Below are 25,775 nucleotides of genomic sequence, written 5' to 3' on the forward strand. Positions count from 1 at the left end.
GTTCTGATGCATTATGGCTGCAGCCAATCACGCATCTCTGCCCAGCTCACTCGTGCTGGTCACCATCAGACTTAGTACCACATCCCCTCTGCTTGGCCTGTCTATTACTTGGCTAAAGATGATATCTTCAATGAACTTCAGAAGTCTCCTGGATTCCCTAGAGCTTAAGATGCTACTTTCCCAGCTGGTGGCTGTTGGTAAAAAAAGGTTTTTAACTCATAATAATTGTGGTATTTCAACTTATTTATTCCTGAAATTTAGAAGATGAAGTAATTCTAAAAAGTAGTTTGTAGTGTATATGCATTGATGCTGAAATTTTCAATGTGATGTATTAATGAAAGGGAGTAGGTGAAGCAGCTGTCTGGGATGACAGGGAACATGATCCAAGAAAGAGATTTTTTCAAGCCTGTATATCCTATGAAAGAAGTTCCCACAATTAAAAAAAAATAATCTCTTTTAACATAGGTTTTGTATTTAGAGATATTAGACATTTTCATTTTCCATCATTTTTTAATCAGGGAAGACTTAAAAGTTTTTATTATTGAAGCTATTTTACTCTGTGCACTTTGTCTCATTCATTAATGTCTGCCTTGTTGGAACCTTTTGATATGTTTGAGGTATGCTTTAATGTATCAAAATTACAGGCTAGTTTTTACCATTAATATGTTTTTGTAAGAACTTAGTCTGAAAAATTTAGTATAGAGGAAGAATGTACTTAAAGATACCATAAAAGCCTTATATACTTAGAATTATCTAAAATGGCTTAAAAAAGGATCATGAAGAAATGAATTACTTAGTTCAACTGCAGCCTGGTAATGCTGTTTGCAAAATGTATATTTTGACTTTAGATACTACTGTTACCAGGGGAAGAAATATGTTCATTTGACTGTTGAACAGTCTTATTTCCTGCATTTGAACTTATTTCCTACATTTACAAAATATCAAGGATGAGAAAGTCATAATATCTCTGTGTAGATTGAATCATCAAAGACCATTGCCAAAGTGAAAGATGCTATGGAAAGATAACCTGATTTCTGCAGCACTCTTCCCTTTTATGTAGCATTTCATGGTCCCCATCAAAGTCAAACTCTGTGTGGTTTCATGTTGGCAACTCTCACTCTCATGGCAAGGAGATAAATCACACATAACGGGTCTTAAATTATATATTGTACATATGAATAAAGTTATATACTATACGTAGTACTATTTATTATGTAGGTCTTTGTATATATACATTCCTACACACCCACACACATACATATACACACAGAGCCAAATTCAAAAGACAAGTATGTGAGCTCTTTACCCTGCTTTAGACTGTTCAGCCTTTTGTTCTGTCTTCACAACAGTTTCTAGAAAACATGGAAGGGATACAGACACTGGAGTGTCCCAGCTATGCTGGAAGGATAGTTTAATTAATTTTCCACCAGAGACTAGAGGCATGTGGCTTATCCCTCATTGTGGGTGTACAGTGCAGGTGAACACTTAAAAAAAGGTTAAAAAAATATATGTGGAAATTGCTGTAGCAATTGTTACTCCTTTTAAATTTTCTGACTTTTTATTATTCAGCTTTCTTTTGTCAAACTTTCCTGCTTGCTTCATTGTAAGAAAAAGATATAAATGACTTGTAAAAAGTATCTATAGCTCGTCTGAGGCAAGTCAGAAGATTTTATACAGTTTTGTATGTAGCTGAAAAAACATAATCAGAAATATATTTTTGTAGCTGTTGATAGCTGGACTTACAAATGTTACTATAGCAGCATCAGTGCTTTCTTCTGCTAAACTAGGATTTTTGTGTATGTGAAGAAATTTTTATTGCATGGTCATCACATGAAAACTTTTTACAACACAGTTGAGCAAATGAAAAAGAAGATTTACAGGAATTAGTTTAACACAAAGGAGTTTTTTACAATTTTGCAACTACCCCGCATAGGTTTACTTATCCACCTCTGTGTGTTCATTAATTTTTTTCCCTTTGATTATTAATGTTCTCACACCTAGTTTAAAGGTTTTGAGGTAGAGTCCAAAGTTACTTTTAGACTTGTCTGAACTAAATGATAGTTTTTTGGTGCTTTATTATTTATTTTTTAAAAAATCTTGTGTCAACTACCATGTCTAAAACAGAATTGGTGATTAGAAAAAGAAAAGGAGAGAAACCATTAATACAGTTATAGGCAATATCAAACATGACTAGGAGGAACATTTAAAAAATAAAATCTTATATGCAGCTTTAAAAATATCTTAAGGTGTAATCTTCAAAGAAGAAATTTATGTCCAATTCCTAGTTTGCAATATCCCTTAAGGTAATTAATTTTAAAATATACTGTTGCACATATTTTCAATGAAACTGAAGAAAATATCAATCTGGAAATTCTGTCTTGCTTGCATATGTTATCTCAATAATTTCAGATTGTAAAAAGCTCAACAGGTTTCTCTAGATCTCGGCCATATCACACTTGTTCAGAAAGTTATTGAGTAAAATATTCTGCATATGGGAAAAAATATGCATCAAGAGGAAAGTCCCCAATGAACCTAGAAAACCAAAGAAAAAGAGCACAAATTACTCTAAACAGAAGTAGAGGTGTGTCTCATCATACTTTTTGTGTAAGACTTGAACACAGGATTCACTCTCCTGCAAGAGGCCCTGAAACATATGAAAAAATGTTGCTAACTCCTTTCAGACTTTGTAGTGATAGGAGAGTTATACGAGTAGTGAGAGAGTGCAGAATAGGAGAATTGTTTTACATTGGTAACAGCATGCAGACACTCTCTAGGACTTGTCAGAGCTGAAGTAACAATTGTATTTTTTAATTGAGATTAAGAGTGCCTGGAGGCTTGCAGATGAGTTTTGGTATGCAAACAGCAAGACACTTTTTGCATGAATTTGGTTTCTCACAGAATTTTCATGTAGAGAATTGTTCCTTTTTTCCACTGATTTACATTCGAGCACAGGGTTCATTTGTAGAGGAACAAAGTGCTTTTCTCATGTAGCAAAGGATGAGATTGCTTTATTCTGTGTGCACTGAGAGTAAGTAACTTATTGCTTCACATTTAAACCTCAAGGGTTCGATCCTTTTTGTGCCCTTATAGAAGAAAAGCTATCACAAAACTGACACAGGGCTGCCTCCAGGCCAGGCCTTATTTAAAGGTGCTTCCAGATAATCTGTAAGGAGTGTCTAGAGTGGGTGATGACAATATATTCAGGGAAGATGCAGGTGGGTCAGAGCTGTGTTGCCCTATTGCAGCTGTTCCAGACGTACGTCAGGAAAGCACGGAGCTGGTCTTGACTGCAGCACAGATGCAGCTAAAACTTTTGTATCAGTACAGAACCTCTGTGATGTGTATTTGCATTCACGTCTGTTGATGATTTTTTGCCCCTCAGTGCTGTCTGCCCAAAGTGTGCAGTGCCCCTCTGTGTGTTGGCTTTGGTCAGCAGAAACCTTTGGGCGCGCAAGATGCATTCTGTGTTCTCAGATCCATCACTTAGGAGGGATTCCTTCTTTTATTTGCTGTAGAGTGATTTCACCCACCAAATATCTATGATGTCTACACTACCTTCTATTCCTCACTATGAAATCGAAAGAATTATAAAGGTAAGCGGAAATATTTAAGTATTAATTTTTTATTCAACTGCTGATTTGGAAGCAAGTGTTGATATAGGACATATTTGAAGCATCCTGAATGCAATAAATAAAAAGAAAAGTCTTACTTTAAATGCCATGATTGGTGGTGGCTTTCAGGTGCATAAGTGATTGAACTGAAGTTTCAGGCCTAAATTTACACATGGTGAGATGGGCAAAGGATATTGTTTCTGTGCACATCAACAGTGATTAAAGAGGGAAAGTGCTGCAAGAGGCAAAACATGTTTGAATGGGACTTTTGAAGACCAGCTGAGATAACAGGATGGGTTTAATGATAATGAAAGCCGATTATGTATGTTTCCTCTGCTGAAAAAGGGTTTAAAATCAACTATATTTTCTCTCATTTACCTTGAATTTAACTCCAGAACTTCTGGTGTTTTCTAGCATGCTGTATTTTGTGAGCAGAACCCAGAATATCTTTTATGCTTGTGTTTTTCTTTTGATTAAGCCATTATTATAAAATCAGGGGAAAAAATGAAAAAAAAAAATACAATACATTCTGGGGAAATAACCTTTCTATTTTTTTCAGACAAAAAATTTATAGAGGAGTAATATTATCCTACCTAAATAGAATCCAAATTTATACCATATCCCATGAGAAAGAGGTAAACCACTATAAATCCCATCATTTTCTTGTTGTTTTGCCAGATTTTTAAATGGATGGAGATGATGTTATGATTCCTGACCAGAGAATCTAACATGGGGGAAGGACTGAAAACTATAAATTTGGCTCATACTGACCGGGAAGATGTAAAATCCAAAACTAAAGACAGGCAAACTTTCTATTTTCCACTTTTCTTTAAAAAATAGTCAAGCAAATACTTCTGGACTCTTCTCCTACACTTCTGGACAGTTCCCTTACTTCTCCTACTCTCTGATCTCATTCTATTATGGTCTTTGAAGAAATTTGTGCTACTGTAATTAAAGACCAGTATATGTAAATATTTGAGTGAAATTATTTATTTATTAAAGTGATCCCATTAAATCTCAAAGTTTTCTAAATACTCTTAGATGTTATTTCACCTGCTCAAAACAAAGTATGAAATTTTATCAGTTACTGCTCTGAACCTTCATGCTGTTTCAGATCCTGATATTGCTAAACAACAGCGTTGGAAAAAATGAGTAGAGACAATAGGAAGAAATAATAATAATAATAATTTTTCACAGCAGTGTAGCGGTCTTTTGAAGCACTGCTAAGTCATTATATCACCTGTGCTTTGCTTCAGGTCCCTTCTTACAGAAAGGAAAAGCATGGGAAAAGTTGAAGTGTCAGAAAGTTTGACTTCACAATAAAAACCAACAAACATGAATGATGGCTTTTCTTGATCATTAAATAAGAAAAAAAGCTGTTCCTGTGTACGCTCTGCAGGCCCTTCCACTATGCAGTGTCTGGCTGGGAAATGAACAAAAAATTCTTTCTTCTATTTATTTTTTCTTCTTTTGCTATTGCAATTAACAGTTTCTCAGCTTTCAGAAAGAAACTCTATCTCTTCTTTCATTAAGACTTTATATGTGAATACCTGCCCACTAGAAAAAGGCCTTCTCTTTGCCTGGGGCTTGCCATTTGAATTAGTGCTTTCTTTACATAGGAAGAAATCCCAACATTTTAAAAGTATTTTAATACAGTGTTTCTATTCTAGTGGCTGAAAAGCAATGTTTTGAAATGTACATTTGAAAATGTTTTGTATCAAGCTGAGTCTTGTACAGATACACTTCATTAAACCTGCAAGACTTTCCTTCTTACCCCATTAAATTCCATTATCAAAATTGCCAGTCTGTGGCTCAAAGTCTTAAAGTTATACTACTAATAATTGAGCAGTTTCTTTCAATACCGAGTACAATTTGAAATGAAACAAAGCTATTTTCTTTGCCAGCTGTAAATCTAGTTGTTGGAAGTGGTCCCAAAATTGCAAAATTTCTTTCTATTTGACAATCATTGAGTATTACAACATGATTCATCTAAGAAATAAAACCAAAACAAAATAGAAGTAGCAAAGTGTCAAGAAGAATGATATTTAGGGGATCAAACATAGACCAATAAATGACTTAGTTCTACTCAATATGAGTGAATAACAGCTTGATCTTGAACTTATTCAGGCTTTCATTCAGACAAACATATAGACACAAGTCTGTCTACATCAGATTTTACCTTCACTTACAAGTATGAAGTGAAAGAACAAAGACAATCTCTCTGGGATTTAAGGATGAGAGCTCTTATGCATTAATTTTGGTTCCCAATATATTAATGTTCTTATATCTTTTCTCCCATTGAGAAAAAAGGATTAGTTTCTTTTTCTAACCCCCAAATTGGGCTTACATTTCACTGACAAAAGAGTTCATATGGTATTTCAAAACAGATTTTAAAATTTGTGTGAGCGGACTTATCCAAGTGGATAGTAACCATCTGGACTTCTCAATAAGTCAGTATGCATCAAGCAAAGAAACAGAATTCTAAAGGCAAAAGGAGGTGTTCTCAATCACTAAGCCTCTTAACAACATTTTAGTCGAAAGGTGTTGTGTTAGAATAACCCACTCTATACTTTCAGTAAGCCTGGTAGTTAAATATATGTTATCTGTTCCAGTTTTGACATGGCCATGGAAGCTCCTATCACTGACACAAGATGTCCATCACAGTCAGCACAAATCTCTTGGTGTTGTAAATGATCCGGCTGTGTTATTGCCTTATTGATTGCTTTTCTGGAGTAAGCTGGTTTCTCTTGAGTAATACCGAATTGCCTACATGTTAAGGTGTCCAAGCCAATCTCTCTGAGGATAATGGACATGTCATCTGCTCTGTGGATCCTTCAAAGAAGATCTGCTAGTTTGGTGCTGTTCTGGTTGGAAAACAAGTTGCCTCCAAAAGATGACATGACTAGGACCTGAACTGTGTGTTCCACAGGCACCAGTGCAGGAACTGGACCTGTTATTTTCGTGCAGTGTGATGCAGCAGTTCTAAATACATTTATTGGGGGTGAGGGGTAATAATTACTTTATTGAGGGGTACTAGTTATGTTTCCAAAGCCTACGTGATTGTGTTGGCAAAGTGTTAGACCTCATCTAAGGTATCCTATAACCTCCTAAACTTTTAAAAATAAAGTACAGCCCCCATTCTCTATGAGTGTGAATGATCAACAAGAACATACAGTGCTTGTCCCAGAATAGGGAATATGTATGTTAAGAGTAAGTAAACTGTAAGGTTCTTCTATGTTATTTCCTGAGATGGTAGCACCAGTTCAGTTATACATAGGAGAGGACTTTAAATGTTAGTTAGCAGCTTTTGCTTAGCCAAAAATCATTGCATTAAACAATGCAGTATAAGTTTACAATGCCTTGCATAAGTATACAAAACCTTCTATAAGTTTTTAATGACCTGCTGTTCTGCCAGTTACTTATTTGTGATCTCATCATTCTCCAACTCTACTTGCATTTTACAACTAAAGCATTTCAGACTGAAAGAAAATACAGTGAAATACAGCAGATTATGATCCAAAGAGTGAGCAGAACCACCCCGTCCTCAACCTCATGACAATCAGTAAAGCTGCACTGGGTTGCAGATGACCATGATAACTGCTGACATAAGGTGAAGAAAAACCTCACCCTGAACTAATGTCTAAACATAAATTTTAAAGACTCGAAACTTTGTGGTATTTTTGTACTCAATTCACACTAAGTAAAAAAGGCAAACTTCATAAATGGGCTGTTTGAACTGCACAGAATAGAAGTTATTATTTGCATTTGTCCACCAGGGCACAGCACAGCACTTTTCTGTGCTGTTTGGATTCCTAGTGTGTTTTAAAAATGATGTATGCTCCAAATGATTTTGTTCCTCATATTGGAAAAAATTTTCTTCTAGATCATCTGTTAGATGTTGCAACCTCTCACCCACTATGTATTAAGAAAATGGTTAATTTGTTGGTGATGAAAAGCTCTCCACTGTTTTAATTAGATTCTTTGTGTTAATGAGTTTCATAACGTTGGTGTATTTTTGCCAAATTTCTGTTTTTCCTTTTGCGGTTTTCATAACACTTCCTTTGAAATAAACCCCCCCTCCCTTTTCAATAGTAACTAAGGGTGAAACCTAGTTAAGAATCTAATGTTGAGACCCTAGATACACATATGTCCAATGACTGATAACAAGAACTTGAGTTGACTTCTATTGCTCTGCATGTGGTAAATGTATGACTGGGGAGGGACCACGGAATTAACATGGGAAACTCCTTAGACTTTCTCTGGACAATGTGTCTGGGTCTAGATTAGGTATGGATTTGGTGCTTTAGGTTGTTGACACTGCATAGATGTAGTTCTGGCATATTTCATTTTTATAAACAAAGGGATTTTACTGTTCATGAAATAATTCTGTCTTAAAGCAAATACAATAAAAAATATTATAAATAGTATATTTTTTCTCTGCCTAATTTTAATATTTTTTTTCCGACAGTATTAGGGACCTCATTACTGCCCTCTGTTACTGAATTCTGGGCCTGCCACAAGATACTGTTAATAAATGTGGAAATTTAAGGCATTAGAAAGAAATAAACTTGGTTTAATTTTAAACAAGTTCTTAACTACTGTGAGGTTCTATTAAAAATAGTATTCTAAGATCATAAAACTGTGTTTATATCTCAGGTTCTGAGAATACAATAATGTTCATGTCCTCCTGAAATAGGTGCAATTCAAGAAAGTTTTTTTTCGAGACATAAAGGAAGATTAGCTGAAACAACAGAAAGAGGGATGAGCTAATTCTAGCTTCAATAAAGTTAGAGAGGTAGAGAAGAAGGTACAAAGAGATCTTAAACTGTGAATTCAAGATCCTTGAGAGAATAATTAATAAGGCTTTGATGAGGCATGAAGTCTAGGCTGTGGCTAGAATTTGGATGACAACCTTTGTGGGATATGTGAGGAATGTATCTGCTACTGCACCAGCTAAATGGGCAACTGGTAAATTTGAATATGCTGTTGGTAGTCAGCCCTGAATTCCCAGCCATAAAAGTCAAAATATGTATACATACACAAATATGTATATAAAATATATAAAAACCAAATACATATACAAATATATAAAAAATATATACACAAAATATGTACACAAACATTTTTGCAACTCATTTCACAGAGACTCAGAGGCTGAAGTGGAATCTGAGGTGAATAGTGATTTAGTTAAATGAGATGAGCTGTGTCCATGAAGGATACAGTAGGTTAAAAGTGAGTTTTTAAAGTAATTTGTGACTTTATAGGAAATCACTTTAACGGTTCATAAGAAATGCATGAAATATGATAGTGTTTCTTCTTCGTACTTGATATTGCCTCAGTGTTCTGAACCTTTCAGCCCCTTTGATTCAGGACAGGTTTCATCACAGGATGATGAGATGTACCTTCATCACACTATGAAGGAGGTAACCAGCGAACAGGGGCATGATACCACAAACAAGCAATGTCAGCAGGGGGAACTAGGGATAATGGTCAGGTAATGATTTTAAGTGACAAAGTGTAGCTTATCCTCCTTCTAATACATTTTATGTAAAATTTGGGATCTCACTGTGATCCCATTCTAGTTTTCCCCCCAAAGCTCGGGCTGAAACTAGAAATAGAGCTCACTGCCTCACAGTACAGACATAGGCTCCTTAAAAGCAATTAAGTTTATGTATCATCTTTCTAGAAGTACTTTCCACTTCATGATGAAAATGTTATGAAAATATCCTCAAGGCTCAGGAGCTAACTTCAAGCTATCTTTTTCAACAGTTTTTCAGATGAGTTGTCGCTTTTTCAATTTATTTTCTTTGTCTCAACTACTTTTTAGTCCAAATTAGTATCTAGTCTTGATACAATGGAAGGCATTGACACAACCTATGACTGCACTAGGAGATGAGGTGATGGGTACCTGATAAAATCTGAGTTACCTGCTGGTAATAAAATTTTCTTTTCAGAGGTTTTTGCAAAATCAAACTGCAAGATACATCAAAGACACTAATGAAGACATTCAGGATATTTTATTGCTATTTTTTAACAGGTGTCTTTTGGCAGATCATATTTTTCTCAGAGGAAATAAGGAAGAATAAGGGAATGTTCTTTGGTGCTCTGAAGCTCAGTGACTCACTGGAAATAAAATGTTCTCAATGACTCACTGGATTGGGCTTTTACTCCTTTGTCCTGTATCTGTAAGTAACCTTAGAAAATTCATAAAAGTCCTTTTTCTTTCCTTTGAATAGCCTGGATTGAATTAAAATCTCATTGCAAATGAGATCTTTGGTGTCTCTTTCTAATTCTTTCCAGATCTTCAGCAGTCATTTCCAGCCAGCTTCTGTTACTGGGTGGGCCATATAAACTAAGGGGATACTGCTCTGAAAGGAGGCTATGCAACATTAGGGTGGTGTGAGTATTGTGGTCCCTGGAATTTCCTTTGTAATATGCTCAGTTAGCAGTTGAAAGTACATATCTTCTGACTGTCCATTCTTGATTAGGGAGCTGAGTTGTATCGAAGACAGTAAGCATTTTTAATAAGAAAAGCAAAGTGTAGAACCTCTTTTTCTCAAGATAAAATTTGCTCAATAGGATTATCTAGCATGAAAAGAAAAATTAACTGATTTGGGTTAACAGAGGGACATGTAAGTATTGTGCATGTGTAAGTACTTGCAGTCATAGAAACCTTTTGCCTAAGAAAGGAAAAAGCTGTTTCCATTTTAGACTTCTGTGTTATTTAGGCCTACCCTTTGCATTTTCTGTCATACTGACAGGGCTCAATAAATTATTGTCATCATTTAAGGCTTTCATTCTTTGTGGATGAAAGGGATGGCAGCCTAGCACTTGGTTGACTGTTGGGCCTAGAAATATGAAAGTATTGGTGAGTGAATTGTGTGACAAAGTGTTCCTGTCATTCTAACTGATCTCAAAAGAGATGTGTCTCATGTGGCCTGCTCTGGCGAGGTGCCAGGCCCCTTTTACTGAGTGCTCAGTGCTCCAGGGCTCTCACAGCGCTAAAAAGGAGAATGCCTGCCTTTATCACACCTTGAGAGTTACCTACAAGCCAGGCAAACACGAAGGCATGAAGCACTCAGGTAAGAGCAAGGAAAATAGTTTGTGATCTTGTGTCCTACTTATCATTACTGTTTACCTCTCTCTCTGTCATTTGTGGTTGAATCTCTTGTACAGGTGCAAAGAACTGACAGCAATATGCAGATAATCACTACAAAGAATGTGCAGACAGTAAAAATAAGGGAAAGCAGTTACACTATTTTGCTTCTAACACAAAAGTAATCTCTGAGTGCCTATACTGAGAGCTACAGCACACCTGGCTGGCTGAGCCAGAAAAGTCAGTATGTCACAGGACTTGTTGAAGTAGAGATCTGTGGGAAGTGAAACATTTTTGATTTGATCTCCATTAGGCAGAAGAGGTGCAGTAAACACAGAAATGTATAATTTCAACTACACCATATGACAATATAAAGATGCTGCTGAACTCTTATTATGAGGATTTTATTAATTTTTAAAGATTTAAATTCAGATGTCTCCATTTGGATGGTGGTTTGAGTAAGGTCAGAAAGTGTTGCAGATAGTGGTAGGCATCTCCATCCTGACCTGAAATGGCTCAAGGCAGTACTGCTGGTATTGTTTATCTGTCCCTATTGACTATAATCAGAAATAGAAAAGGGCAGATAGGCATCCAAGAGTCAGTTTGGAACTGTGTCCTCCTGCTTTCTATGGAGTTCAGTGTCTCACATAATTCAGGGCAAAGATTTTAAGGATACCTTAGTCTTGTAAGTCAGCAATATTTTTCTTCAGTTTCTCCTTCTTTACCCAGCATCCTTTAATTGTTGAGAATTACTGAACAAGCTCTATTTGATCATCCAAAAATGACAACTAAGATAGTGCTCGATGATTCCATGGTGAGCACTTCAAGTGCTCTGTACAGAAGTGTGGACAATACAGCTGGGTAATGAAGTGTCATTGTTTAACCCCAGCCAACATCGAGACACAGGCAGCCCTTTGCTCACTCTGACATCAGCAGGACTGGGGAGAGGGCTGGAAGGATAAAAGTAGAAAACTGCTGGGTTGAGACAAAGACGGTTTAATAGGGAAAACAAAAGCCATATACACGAGGAAAATGAAACAAGGAATGAATGCAATGCTTCCTATGCTAGGCAGATGGTCAGCCATCTCCATGAAAGCATGGCTCCATCAGATGTGACAGTGACTTGGGAACACAAAACTCCATCACTCCAAACATCTCCCCCTCCCTCCTCCTTCCCCCACCCTATGTGCTGACCATGATGTCAGGTGCTCTGGAGTGTCCCTTTGGTCAGCTGGGTCACCTGTCCTGGCTGTGTCTCCTCCCAGCCTCCCTGGCACCCCCAACTTCCTCACCAGTGTGCAGACACAAAACCAGGAAAGGCCTTGGCTCTGTGTAAGCCCTGCTCAGCAATAACAAAAACATCTCTGTGTTATCAACCCTGTGTTCAGCACAAGTCCAAAACACAGCCCCATGCCAGCCACTGTGAAGGAAATTAGCTCTACCTCAGTCTCAACCAGTACATGTGGGTAAATGTACACTCTGGAATAGTATGCTACAAGATTCAAAGCTGGGAATACAGCTGTCATTTATTCTCTGTTTATTCAACTAACAAAAAAGAAAATAAACGCAATTGGGAGTAAAATATATGCATTATGAATAAATTTGACTTTTAAAAAGAAATATGCTCTGTAAAGAATCTAAAGCCTCAAAGGAGATGTTATGTTTTGAGAATTATCACAGATCTGCGAGTATGATGGAAAGAAGATATTCTGAACAGGGAATTGACAGAGGAAAAAAGTAACAACCTGAATTTCTTCTTCTGAGGGAAGAAAAAATTTGAAAATGAAATATGTATATACTAAGTATATAAATACTAATTTAATTTTGTATCACTACATGAGACTACCGTATTGGAATCTCAATAACAGATATTTTCCAGTCACTATTCTACTTGAAAATGGTCTTTGCATGTTTACATAGTATCTTGTGGTTACTTGGTAATAGATCAGTATTAAGGGGTTAGGTTTTTTTAATCATAAAGCTTTTATTCGCCATTGAAGTAAGCATTCCATATGCAGCTACTGCCTTAATTATAGTGGCAGTAAGACCTCCCACAACACACCTAACCCAGCCTGCTTGTTGTCTTAACAGGTCAATTAGGTTAGGTTCATACCTAACCTAAGCCTGCTACACTTGTTACTTTGGCTATTCACAATTGAACTTTGAATTGAAAATGAATTATTGGTTAAAAGCTGTTTCTTTTGAATAGCTGCAAGGAATATTATTGTGTCCTTGTTCTTAAATGCTGTAAATTTCTCTGGACCTGTTTGTGTCCTCTTATTGTTCCATTCAGTTGGCTCTATCTTGCAAGTTGTCTTCATTTTATTTCCATGACAGAAAGACTCAGATGAATTATCCATTTCTTTTCCCCTTCCTTCAAATAATTCACAATTATGTAATCCAAGGACATAAGAAAAAAACCCACTCCATTGTATTATTTCATCAACCAATGAAGAAGGAAATTGAAATAATAAATATTAAGTATTCAGATGTACCATTTAAAAAAATGAAAAAAAGAAATCTGTCTTCTGAAAGAATTTCAAAGTGCTACATAGTTATGATTGTGATCAGTTCCAATAACAAATCCTTCGGGGTACATTTGATTGATAAGTAGGTTAGCATTATAAACTGCACTGATTTTAATGCTGATTTGAATGGCATTTAGCAGATTTAGCTCACCATACTCTCTATGCCTGCACTTGCACTTTGTGCCATATGGGAAATTTTGCATTCACATAGATAGTCATTTCATGTTGCAGCTAATCATCATTCATAAAGGGCTTTCAGGTAGAAATGCATTTTCAATTGTTCTGCAACTTAAGCTTTTCAAGGAAAGAACATTAACTTCAGTAATTATATAACATTTTCTTGCTAAAATTGAGTGTTGATTTTATCCCTTCTTGTTTCCAGATATTTTTTATGTAATAAATATAATAATATTGCTGAAGTATTGGAACAAACATTGCTCCCAACTTCAAGTTTTTCTTTATAACAGCAGCAATACCCAACTGTTTGCGCTTCCCTAGTAATAGCATTTGCACTGTCTACAGTACATCAATAGGTATTAATAAATGAATAGAGAGTATTTCTACAGTTCCTTTAAAGTCATCTGTGAACAGAGCTTCTACATCACAGCCCAAATTTGAGGGTGTTTTAAAGTAACTTTTCAATGTGTGGATTGTAATACCATAACAGAGCCATCACTTGTTCTCAGTACTAACCTATATTCAGCAATTCACTTTGTCTAATTGTGTTCCATGGATATTTGATGCATTTATGCCTTAATATGATAGATCTTTTCATCTTTGTATAGATCCCTCTAAAATGTAACTATATTACCTCTTAGATAAATGACAAGTTGAAAATATTCACCGTGTGGGGCTGTTTTGAGAATTGTGTGTCTTCCGACTGGCTCCAGCTGAATCACTTTTCTGAAAAATTTTCCTTTTCAACATCTCCGAATGTTGATATCAGAACTGAACTTGACTTTTCCAAAGTGAAAAGAGACATTTGTGTTACCAGAACAGGAGTTAGTTCAGGTTTGTTCTCTGTTTTTTCTTCTGTATATCTTTGAGAATGAATATGCTAGAAAATGGTACATTATTAAGAAAGTAGCTGTGGCTTTTGTGCTTGCAAAAGTCTCAGCTAAAATTTTAAACTAGAGGGTGACACACCAGCTCATCCTTACCACATTACTTTTTGATTTCTTATCATTTAGAGGTAAATTTAGAGAATAAAGGGTGTAATCACACTGTAGTTATTGGGTAGTGCAGGGACAGATTATGGTCAATGAACCATACAGACTTTTTCTTCTAAGTAATAAACTTTTATGTGTTGAAGAGGAAGCAGAGCTGAGCACCTTATAGAAAGTCTAATATACTTTATTTCAGATTAGATAAGGACTGCAATCCCATGTTTACCACTGAGCACAAAATCTTCTAAGAAAAAAAAATTAAATAATTTCTCTTTTTTATTTCACATATCTAAATAATTTTAGGGAAATTCTAGTCATAGAAATGGAATGATATTAACTGTGTTCTGTAGAATCCTTCAAATCCAGGTAGGATCAATGCATACTTTAATGGTTTTAACCCACCTGCCTAAGAGAAAATTCTGAGTTCGTTTCAAAACCAGTTAAAATTCAAATTTCAGAACTTAAATGCAACTAGTTTAACATCATATCCATGAGAGATAACTGAACACACTAAAAGCAGAACTAAAATCTCATAGGTAAGGTAATGTAGTGCAAGGAGGAGTTTGAAGGTCAGTGGTTTTTGACTGCAGCAAACTCTAGAGTCTGCTTGTCCTGATAAGAAGATTTTATCTTCCAGGGTTTATGCAAAATATGAAATATTTTAGCTGTAGAGAAGGCTACATAAATATGATATAAAATGATGCTTGGCTATCGGACAGAGCACAATATTGAGGATAGTATATAATTACAGTACTAACTAGATTGCAAACATTAAATGCACACTCATCCTTTTGCACTTCTTTTTGCCTCCAGCTATCAGGATATCCTTCATACTGTTGTGCAGTATTTATTATTAGGTCTTATGACAATATTGTAAGACTTTATTTGTGTTCTGTTTTGAAAGTATTAAATTCTCTGGGTCTAGGAGCAGAAATCCCCATGGCCATATTAACTTCATTGGAATTTCACACATTGGTAACAGCTGTGGACATGGGTCTCCATTTTTTTATCAGGCTGAAATGATATATTTTGCAAATGCAGCTTTTAGGAAACTATTGTACATTGTGTGTGGACTGTGAAATGCTTAACATGACAGAGCAGAAAGCACAGAGGACTCTTCCCCGTTGAAGAAAAGTCAGACACAGCTCCATTGTCTTGAAAGTACATACTGTATTTCTATAGCCTTAGAGTCTTGTTCAGACTCCTTTTGAAAAATAGAGTGAATGTTCTGATTTAGAGGAAATGTTGCAAGCAACTCATAGTCAAATCCAGGATCCATGATATATGCACTTCTGGCGACTCCTCAGGCAGCACAAATGTGTTGTGCATTTGCTAATCCCGTGGCTGTTAGACATGTCTGGCTCCTTGGGATACAGCAACAAGCAGATCAGCTGCCAGTAATTTAAGCCCTGCAGCAGCCCCAGCATTGTGCAGGGTTGATGCCTGGTGCCCTGCACTGGGGCTGCCTCTGGCTCCCATCATGGCCTGCTCTGCTCCCTCACTGCCTCCCACAGCGAGCTGCTGGCCCTCTCCTTTTCAGTGAATTAGTCCTAGAAAAAGTGAAAATTATATCAAGAAAAGGTGAAATGCAATCCAAATCCAATTGCAATTCAGAAATGATGGAGTGTTGCCATGTTTGAGTCCCTAATTACATACGAAAGGAAATGGTTGTCATTAAGAGAAGCAGCCTACCAAGGACCAAAGATGTACTGCATCTCCTGCTTGCAACAAAACCAGTAGCCCCACCATCACCCCCTTTTAATTAATGCAAAACTCAGTGCAAATAACCAAGTGGCAAACATCCACTATACTGTATACATACTGTTTTCCAAAAATTTTTCTTCCATGCCCTGACTGCCAGGGAATACCAGCAGTAGCATAAACATGTCATTGATAATTTGTCAGTCTGCCCTACTAATGACAGAAACTGTGACTATCAAAAATAATTTTAAAAGATTTCTTAAATAATATCTGTCACATAGAAATTCATTGAAGGGCCTTGTTTAATAAACAACAAATACAGCGCTGCTTGCAGATGAGCTGTGTAATATAATATTGTAAATGTTCATGTGTCCAGTTGAATAAAACATCAGTAAATATAGCCCAGACAAGTTAAATACACAGTACAGAAACTCATTTTTTCCTTCCCCTCCTCTCCCTTCATTAGCTCTTTTCTGATGTGGGAAAATCCCTGTAGGCTCTCTAATATTTGCCTTTGATTAAAGGTGGTTTGTGATCTCTAAAAACATTCCCAGCTTTTGAGGCTTGCTTTCATGTCTTAAAAGAAGCCCCAAAGAATGAGAAAACGAGATATGTGGGCACTGTCTCTGTGTGGCTTTGTTGGTTCCAATTTGGTTTGCACTATGTGTCTGTTCATTCATTCTGTGTACATACTACAGTCATTCATGCCTGACTCTCTAGGATACGTGCAACCATAATCCAGGGAATGAAAGGAGTAATCATATTTTACTACATATAGTGAACTAAATTTCTCAAGTTGAGCTTCTGGTACCGAAGAAACTAAAAGTCTCTTAACTTTTAGAAAAGCGTCACCTTGAGAAATTGATCTTTTGGAGATTGAAAGGCTAGCTCTTTTTAAAAAATAAAAAGCAATATTTTCTCTCTCTTAGAAAGTATAGAAACACATTGAAGAGTCTTTGCTTGATGTAAAGATTTTCTGGTGCAGCAAATATTTGTTGGGTACCCTAGCTGATACGACTTATGATTAAAAGTTTTTCTGACAATTCACAGTTTCTTTATTAATTAGCAGGAAATAAATTCTTAAGAAATATCTCTATACTGGAAACTACAATATAGTAACACTGCTTTTCCATCATGAGTACCTGGGCCTTGTAATATGTACTGCTTGTTGTACTTGAATGAGGACAGACATTTGTTTAGGGAGAAGGGAGAGTGACTGTGGAGTCCAGGAGTGCTCCATTGGGAATCTGGACTGGAGACAACAGAGAGCCCAAGGGAGTGGTGACACATAAAATATAAATCTGCACAATAAGTTAAGCTTCACCATACCCATTTATAAAGAGGAGGTTAAGGTGAGAAATTAGTCAAGAAAAGATGTGGAAACTGGAAGGAATTTTTTTCCATTATCTAGAGTCATTAAAAGAATTAAAACCAAAACAGAATGTTCAGAGAGCTAATACAAAATAATGATTGGAAATAATAGATGTAAAAAGGATAAAGTTTTGTAGATGTCCATGATTTTGGGCATATAAGGTCTTAAAGGTGTATTTTAAATTATTTTTGAGTATTTACCATTTTATTCTACAAAGACCAATAATAATTTATTGTAATTTTATACTAAAAAACCCTCTAAAATTTAGGATGGTAGATTTTTGACCTAATTTTTATTACATATAGTTAGATCCTTGGTTTATGCTAGCTAGTTTCCCTCTGCACTCAGCAAATCCCAGCCAATACTTGTGGAGGGTTGTTTAGTCCATTTATTTCTGTCAGTTGACTTATGATGGGTGAAATTGCCTCCTGGAGTTGCATTGATTATAGAGAGACATTATATGAACAACTTAAAGTAAATAACAGGCTTGCAAGAACATCTGGATTGACCCTCAACTGCAACTTGAGGCTTGAAATTTAAGAAAAATACAATTGAGCTTTCTTTCTATATTGGTTTGTAGGGTGCTGAGAATAGAAATGTAGGTTAGGTCTCCAACAATAGACTGCTTTCATCAGTATACATTAATCAGACAGAAATTAATTATTTCACTGTAGGTTGCAAAAAATACCAAAAGTGAGGTGTTGACAGCTTAGAGGTACAATGAGATTTTCTCGTCCAGGGCTGGCAACATGACTTTTTTATGCAAAATCTCTCAGTAACTAAGAACAAGAAATATTTTGTTTTGTGAATTTATCATGCATTAAATTTAAAAATAGATTGAGAATGAGAAATCCTGAGGGGGGGAAAAATGCATCAAGAGGTAATCTATTTTGAAATCACTGAACTGAGTGACAAATGGGCTACTGACATCTGGGGGAGGCAAATTTTCCCCTTCAATTTTTATGCAATGCAAAAATTATTTTTTTAATTAAAGGATGAATGATGGTGAAGGAATTAATTTTTTGCACAGTAAAATCAAAGCTTAATAGTCACAAGTCTCCATAACTCTGGAAAGAGCTTGTTCAACTCTCTGGAGCTGAAAAATTGCGCAATTTCCACCCTCCACCTTTTGTCACGCAGGCACCAAGTGTGTAGACTGAGCATTCAGGAGAATATGTCAGTGAGTAAACTTATTGAAAGAAATGAGAAAAAGAAAGACTTATGCATGGCAAAGGATGAAAAAAAGGGTAACAAAACATATTTCCTGAGTCAATTTTAAGTGAAGTTTGCCAGGGAAAACATAAAATGAGAATTTTTGCCAGATTCATAAGAAAAAATATGTTCATATGATGCGCTGTGCTCTGCATTGGGTTTGTGGGTTTTTTTTTCCTGACTAGAAGACAAGACATTAAATTCTGATACTCACAACAAAATGGAGCAAAAGAAGTTGAAATACACTATATGATTTATATAAATTTTCTGAGTAGTTGCTTCAGGGAAATAAGTCACTGCATTTCCTGGAATTCCTTTCATGGCAAAATCAGTTTACTTAGGAGACATTCTGTGTAGAAAGGAATTGATAAAAACCCAAGCAATGATAAGGCAAGCTGAAGAGCAAAAGTAAACACTTAAGAAGAAATTTTTATCCCTGAATGAAAGACCACTATAGTTGACCACCATAATATCTTCCTTGGAAAAGTTAGAGTATTTTGCTAATACAGTACTATTTTGTAGGAAGGTCAGAATTTTTAGATAGAAAATCACTAGTTAGTTCCTTCTCCAAAATTAAATTGCCATTTTTCTATTCATTTACCTGTAGTTCATAATATTTCTTAACAATTTCTATTAGTTCTATTAAAGAGCTTAAAAATGTGGGTTTTACTTTTATTTTGAAAAGTAATTAAAAGGTTTAGAACAGCTAACTCTTTTGTGAAACAAAATATGTTACAATATAACCTACAGCTCTTGAAGTAAACTTTTTTTTTACATTAAAAAATTATATTTAGATTAATTATATTTCTAATATTTTACTAACATTCCTAGTTATATGATTGATATATTATATATATCTATAATACTTAATATATGAATGAAAAATATACATATATCATTCACTATGTATATATATACATTCACACACATATATGTATAAAATGAAAATTCATTATATATATATATTTAAAAAATATATAAAAATATATAAAATAAACATTTGCATGTAGCTATGTGATTTTTTCGCCATTAAACATTACAGAAATTAAAAGAGTAACCCATAGTTACCTGTACAGCAGAAGAAGAAAAGACAATTTTAGATACCTATACCAAGCTGCAAAGGCTCATAACTATTAGGTTTAACTATGAGGCTGTATTCTTTGAACATCTAGGGATAGATAAAATCTCAGATCCATGAAGTTTTTCTATAGCTGTAGGGTTCCAGGCCTTGTCAAAAATCTTAGCAGGGTTCTGTAACTTCAACCCTGTATCTGCTCATTATTTAATGAAAATTTTGGACCTATCCATTAGGCAGCACAATTGCTGACCAAACCAAACCAGGAAAAAAATGAAGAGGAAATTAAAGTCTTCTATATAAAACTCTAGAATTCTGTGCAGAACTCAGAAATACTGTAGGGAATTTCCCAGAAGGCAAATGTATTTCCCAGTTGATGAAAGCAGTTTGGTCTACTGAAAGATGAAGATTAAAAGGTTTACAAAGAAAAAAGTCCCAACATTAAGTAAATAGCTCAATAAAGATATCTGGTGCAACATATGCACAAATATTTTACTGTAGAAAGGGGTATTGTTTTGTAACATTGAAACCAGTAGAGCATTTTTAAAGTCCTAGAATAACCTTTTAAATTATTGATATTGTGATGCATTAAAAAGTCAAAGATATTTATGGTTTTTGGATTCTCTCAGAAAACATCCTTGGAGGATTGAAGTACAGTAAAAGTAGGCTTTCCTTCTTAAAAATCAATAGCAAGTTAGACTTCATAACTGTAATAAAAAAAAGAGAAAATGTCCTTTTCTTTTCTGCAGTTAGAAGAAAATAATTTATGTTATCAAAACCTAAAGTACTTTTCTTTCTTCCTTACTTCAGAAACCAGTAAAATCTTTCTTGTTCCCAATCCATCTCATCCAAAAAATCCATCACCATCCCATTTCAATGTCCTTCTTATCCACCCATGTGTGTGCCTTGTTCCAGGATTTCCCTCCAATTGCTGAGGATTCTCCTGACTTCTTGCCCTCCTCACCAGCAGCAGTTATCATCTACATCATGCAGGGAATATTGCTGTGGACACTGGAGCAGAGGAGCAGCAGCCATCACCACTATTAATCCAGACTGGGGACATAAATTGCCTCTAGTCCTTTGCACCACACTTTGTAGCATTTGGAGGCCTTCACAGATTTGTTGCGGTGCTCCAAGCTGGATTTGCGACGTTCAAAGAGCAGCATACAGAAAAATGTGGTGTATTTTCCTTCCCAATTTCTTTGTATAGAGGGGATGTGAGATTTATCTTTTACAGCCTTTATATTGCCAGGAAATTTCCATGATGCCAAGAAACAGTGTTAGCTGACAAATTTTTGGTGGGATTACTAAGAGGCTTCGCTCAGCCTTTCCAAATGCTTAATTTCTTGGGCCATATCCATCTGTTACAGACAGCCAAAACCTACAATTGTATCTATAAAAGTCGATTTTATAGTATTTTTTAAAAAATATGGCAGTTTATAATTGCAGTCTCTCTCTAACAAGGAAAGATAATACTGTAGCTTAAGTACAAGTAATACCTTCTTTTAATCCCAAATTACACATCACAAACTATTCAAGAATTTCACTACTGAAGAGCAGTTTTTGTTTTTTGGGTTTTTTTTGTTTGTTTGGTTTTTTTTGTTGTTGTTGTTGTTTTATGTGCAGCATATATCCAGGTGTGCCCATAGTGATATAGGACTGTTGGTTAATAAATTAAAACTCTCTTGCATATGGCTAAAGAGATTTTAACTGAATAAAAAACAAAGGAAAAAAATTGCTGTAATACTCTTATACATTGTGATGGCTTTTTTCCACATGTATTCTTTGGGGAATGTATTGATGAGAAAATAGCTCTTTTGGTGAAGGCACAATTGAAATTGATTTGTCAAAGCAAGAGATGTTTTTTCACTGATGCAAGTAGTGAAGAAATGGAGACTGGATTAGGTGGAATGTGACTTCCACGGTAATAAGACAGCATTGGTACTGGATACCAAAAAAATTATTAGGTCCCAGTCACTTTGTAAAAAGAAATAAAATCAACCAAACAAATTCTCTTTCCTCCCTGAAAGAAAACCCAATCTAAAACATCTTTCCTTGGACTGGGCTTTGTCTATTTTCCACATAATTTTTGTTTCCTTCTCTTGTTTTGTTTGTTACAGAATTCCACAGTACACAATGTAAAATGCTGCTATTATTCATCTACCTTTTTGGTGAACTATATAATTCTTGAAACAAAAATCTTGCTTTAAAATGATCAGAAATGTTTTATTCACTCTTATGTAAAACTGTTCAATAACTCAGCAAGAATTTCAGTATAAGTGATAATGTGAAATATGTTTGCTCAGAGAATTAAAGTTTTTCCCACTTACAGATTTCTTTTTTTTTTTCCAAAACTTTACTTAGTTCTTTCAATTGGAAGCTAATGCCCATGAAAGCCTACCTAGGAAAATGGGAGAGCACTGGAAATTTTCTTAACATGCTGATGAGGAAATAAATTTCATTAAGAAATCTCTAGAAACATTGCTAGGATACTTGTGTGACCTTAGGTGGTGGCAAGAGCCAGGAGCAGATAACAATGTTTTGAAGAGTTTATTTTCCATAGCAAGTACCCCCTCATCTAGGAAGGGGTGACTAAAGCAAGTCTATCTTGCTTGAACTTATTTTCCCTGAAGTTCTTGCATATTTAATGGGATTTCCTTCACTCTTCTCCCCTCTGATGACAGGAGGATCTCCTCTGCAGCCCAGCTTTGTGATGCATCATTACACCATAAATCGGTGATACATCAGAGGTCTTTTCCAATATTAAAGAATCTCAGCCCATTAAGTGGGAAAAAATTGCTCAAGCTGAAGAGCCTGAAAAACAAAGAAAAACTAAAAACTAACTAAAAACCTGAAAAACGAAGAAAACTTCCTATGCCCCTTATCTCTGTTTCTGAGAAAATCAGCATAATTTTCTCTAATATAGACAGAATTTCCTATGACTGTACATGCAGAAATTTACTAAGAAAATGTTTTTAAATAGTGTTTCTCTTACTTGGAAATTTACCTTGGAGTAAATTGCTGCTTGTGCTTTTCATGCTGAGTGTTCACTTCAGTTGACAGAAAAAATGTAGTACTATCCTCTACCAGGATAAAGAAAAAAAATGTGTCTTTTTTTGGCAACTTTAAATACTGATCCTAGCTTTATGTAAATACTTTGAAATTTCCTTTGCAGCTGTGCCTCACATCATGCATTTTTTTTTTCAAAGAACTCTTCAACTACATAAACAGTTTCTATATTGCATGGCTTTTCTTAAAGATAATATCTTAAATGCTTGCTCATACAAAGTACTTTAAAAGCAACTGCTAAAGTACAAAAAGTATGATGAAAATGTATTTCTGCAAGAGTAAGGGTGAACTTCAAAGTGAGATCGAAGAAGAAAGTCTACATCTAATTTCTTTTTTATACTTTTAATTGATTTTTTTTACTCCTCAGGTACCTAGGAGTGTCAAACATGGACTACCTTAAGAAATACTGCATAAAATGGTTAGTGAAATAGGTTAGAATCTGTTTCTAGCTTTTAGAAGTGAAATTACTGCTCAACATGGTGATTTGTCTCCTATAGGCTCTGATTGGGGTTCAAAGGAGAGAGTGGAGAGGACATCCCAGCACCTGCACTGTGTTCTGCTGCCCTCGGGCTGCACGCGTGGCCAGGAGGAGTTAATAAAGGTGGGTTGCACTGGGCAAGTCAGGACAAGGGGAAAGAGAATAAAGGTAGAGGTGCTACTCTCCTTAAATAACTGTTTTTTCCATTGATTAAGAAAAATGTTTTTCTAGAACAAGAAGAATGAAAATTTCCAAACACATTTTGGAAATGCATGAGAGTCCTTAATTTTTATTTAGATGACAAACTGCAGAAAGAAAAAAGCTGTGTCATACAGAAGAAAATGTTAGCAAAGAACTCCAAATCATTATTCTGATTGCATGTGTTTGTCTTTATATATCCCAGACACTTTGCTCTAGAAATAATAGTGTCTATATAAATATGTTATTCCATTATAAATAAACATTGTTTAAATTACTTTGACCCCCATTTGATTTTGTTTTCTTGTATTCTAATAATTTTTTGGTAACTTTTGCATTTGACAAAACATAAAGATTATTGAGTATAAAAAAAATTTTGTATGTTTAGTTTTTCTTAATGAGAAAACACTTCTATCTTATTCCCCAAAAATATATGAAACAGTATGCAGAGAGGCTGGCCTTGATGTATTATATGATATCTTATGCAATGTCCCAGTTACCAACTGTGTTTATTCTTCAAAGTTACTTTTTCTTTTGAAGGAAATTTTGTTTGATATCAATCTGGGGAAAATTCCCTAACTTTTAAAGGATTTTTCTTCCAAAGCTTTGACTGGTTTGGTGGCATCGCATAGCTCACAATCTTGCTAATTACCTCTAAGTAGAAATCATTAAAACAATACAACTCAGAAAAAACCAAAATCTTTATTAAATTTTATGTAAGATATATAATCTGAAAAATGCATTTTCTACTTCAAATTGCTTTCTAACTTGATCAACTGGGAAATAACAAGTGGTTTTATTTTTTAATTATTTGTTTTCCTAAGTGTATTCTAATATCTTTACCTTAGACTAGTTATTAAAAACACAGCTTCTTTAAGCAAAGGTAGTGTTTATTTTTATTAATTTAATTTATTTTAGTATGTTTTATAGCTGACCTCTTGGTAGCACTATATGCCAAATGGACTCTGTTGAGGTGAAGGATATTAGAAAACAGCCTTGATAATTTTTTTTCCTAATTAACTTTCTAATGGTGCACTTATTTAAACTTAAAGGCCTTTTCCACTTTTATTAACTCAACCATCATGAAGATATAATAAACAACTCTTACTCCTTACTACAGAATTTTTTTTTTCATGTAATTGTTCTGGGATAAATGTTCATCTGAATTACAGTCTGGTTTGCAAAGAGAGTTTTTTTCTGCCAGCAGTTCACTCAAACATATGCAGTTTTATAGGGGAGCAGAGGGAGACATTAGGCAGAAATACAATTGTGGAGTAAGCATCGTACAGGCAGTGGGTGTTTTACAGATGAAGGAAGAAGTCATGACTTCCATAAAAACATAAAATGGTTTAAAGAATAAATTTTACACATAGGATAAGCATACAAAAAAATTGCATTCTGAAAGTCTCAGTTTAAAACAGCAATATCACAAAACAATAATTTGTGCCAGACCATAGGTTGTCATTATGTAAACCTCCTGAGTCACCTACCAAAATCTCAGATACTACTGCCAGACAAATGTCTGTTCTTGGGTAATGATTGATGCACTATGTATTAGCTGCATTCAAACCAAATCATAGCAATTATCTAAGTCACAGGTGCAAAATTTTTTAATCAGATGGAAAAATCTTGCCATCCAATCTGTGATTACATATTAAAAGCTTTTCAAGGTATAATAATTCAAATTTATAGTCACACTTCTTTAAAAAGTTTTCCACTTCTCTATTCTTACAGAAAATAAACTTGTGTAAATGTGATTTTAACAATATGAAGATATGGGGAGAATATAGAACTTCTTCCACTGCTGGCAGAAATATTTAATCTGTTTATTTTCAGCAATTAATTTGCAATGTCATTCATACACTTGCATATTTTTCCCATATTCACACAAGTGTACTGGTAATAAATTTAATGTACTAAAATTAATTTAATGTACTAAAAACATAGGATTGTTTTTAGTACATTAAATTAATAGGCAGACAATACAGAGCCACCCTTTTATTGGTGCCTCAAAGGAAAATGAGTGTGCTCAAGTGAAAAATATGGCCATTCACTGTGGTGTGAGGATTTAAGTGTGCTGCATTCTTCCATACAAACAAACTTGAAATCTCAGAAATTTCTCCCTAACCTGTGGGAGCGAGCAGGTGTGCTGCTGTTTGAATGCGCAGTAAAATACCACCCCCAGCATGTGCCTGGTTTTCTGGCTTGACCCTGTCTCTACAAGCCCTGTAAAGATCTGGTTTTTGCTTTACAAAGACCCGCACTGCCG

Source organism: Melozone crissalis, unplaced genomic scaffold (assembly GCF_028551555.1).
Source record: "Melozone crissalis strain CALT ecotype California unplaced genomic scaffold, PUWL_Pcris_2 ptg000005l_1, whole genome shotgun sequence".
Taxonomy (NCBI): domain Eukaryota; kingdom Metazoa; phylum Chordata; class Aves; order Passeriformes; family Passerellidae; genus Melozone; species Melozone crissalis.